This window comes from Gorilla gorilla, chromosome 1, assembly GCF_029281585.2.
Source record: "Gorilla gorilla gorilla isolate KB3781 chromosome 1, NHGRI_mGorGor1-v2.1_pri, whole genome shotgun sequence".
Classification (NCBI taxonomy): Eukaryota; Metazoa; Chordata; class Mammalia; order Primates; family Hominidae; genus Gorilla; species Gorilla gorilla.
Window position 1 is genome coordinate 98611149 of NC_073224.2, and position 1856 is coordinate 98613004.

A 1856-nucleotide genomic window follows, 5' to 3' on the forward strand; every position below is an offset into this window, starting at 1 on the left:
TGCACCCACTAACTCGTCATCTAGCATTAGGTATATCTCCCAATGCTATCCCTCACCCCTTCCCCCACCCCACAACAGTCCCCAGAGTGTGATATTCCCCTTCCTGTGTCCATGTGATCTCATTGTTCAATTCCCACCTATGAGTGAGAATATGCGGTGTTTGGTTTTTTGTTCTTGCGATAGTTTACTGAGAATGATGGTTTCCAATTTCATCCATGTCCCTACAAAGGACATGAACTCATCATTTTTTATGGCTGCATAGTATTCCATGGTGTATATGTGCCACATTTTCTTAATCCAGTCTATCATTGTTGGACATTTGGGTTGGTTCCAAGTCTTTGCTATTGTGAAGAATGCCACAATAAACATATGTGTGCATGTGTCTTTATAGCAGCATGATTTATAGTCCTTTGGGTATATACCCAGTAATGGGATGGCTGGGTCAAATGGTATTTCTAGTTCTAGATCCCTGAGGAATCGCCACACTGACTTCCACAATGGTTGAACTAGTTTACAGTCCCACCAACAGTGTAAAAGTGTTCCTATTTCTCCACATCCTCTCCAGCACCTGTTGTTTCCTGACTTTTTAATGATTGCCATTCTAACTGGTGTGAGATGATATCTCATAGTGGTTTTGATTTGCATTTCTCTGATGGCCAGTGATGATGAGCATTTTTTCATGTGTTTTTTGGCTACATAAATGTCTTCTTTTGAGAAGTGTCTGTTCATGTCCTTTGCCCACTTTTTCATGGGGTTGTTTGTTTTTTTCTTGTAAATTTGTTTGAGTTCATTGTAGATTCTGGATATTAGCCCTTTGTCAGATGAGTAGGTTGCGAAAATTTTCTCCCATGTTGTAGGTTGCCTGTTCACTCTGATGGTAGTTTCTTTTGCTGTGCAGAAGCTCTTTAGTTTAATTAGATCCCATTTGTCAATTTTGGCTTTTGTTGCCATTGCTTTTGGTGTTTTGGACAGGAAGTCCTTGCCCATGCCTATGTCCTGAATGGTAATGCCTAGGTTTTCTTCTAGGGTTTTTATGGTTTTAGGTCTAACGTTTAAATCTTTAATCCATCTTGAATTGATTTTTGTATAAGGTGTAAGGAAGGGATCCAGTTTCAGCTTTCTACATATGGCTAGCCAGTTTTCCCAGCACCATTTATTAAATAGGGAATCCTTTCCCCATTGCTTGTTTTTCTCAGGTTTGTAAAAGATCAGATAGTTGTAGGTATGTGGCGTTATTTCTGAGGGCTCTGTTCTGTTCCATTGATCTATATCTCTGTTTTGGTACCAGTACCATGCTGTTTTGGTTACTGTAGCCTTGTAGTATAGTTTGAAGTCAGGTAGTGTGATGCCTCCAGCTTTGTTCTTTTGGCTTAGGATTGACTTGGCGATGCGGGCTCTTTGTTGGTTCCATATGAACTTTAAAGTAGTTTTTTTCCAATTCTGTGAAGAAATTCAGTGCTCTACACGTTCAGAGAAACTTCTCTAGTCACAAACTATAGAAATGATCCCTGAAAGTATAGTCTTAAATAGTTGCTTTTAAAAAGAAACGATTTTTTGGCCACCAATTACTCCTGTAAAGTTTATGCAGAATTCTGCTTACAGCCATGATGAACTAATTAGACCTGGACTTAACTTCCCACTATAAACAACTAGGAAATGACAAAAAATATGAAACAACTGTTTTCAGATATTAACCATGATCCATTAGCGAATAGAAACAAACAAAATCAGCCATGTGACAGCTGTAGTTCAATGCACAGATGCACTTTCCAGACTACTATGTTGGAGGACAAAGAGTCTCAAAGACAGCATGACATGCATGCTGAGTTAAGGAGATAGAGAGGGAGTTTGGGGAG

The 1856-nt window shown here is 39.2% G+C and overlaps 1 pseudogene; it reads right to left on the reverse strand.

Moving 5' to 3' along the window:
- Positions 1-1439: 1439 nt before the first annotated feature.
- Positions 1440-1524, reverse strand: LOC115932067 (uncharacterized; annotated as a pseudogene).
- Between the last annotated feature and the right edge of the window lie 332 nt (positions 1525-1856).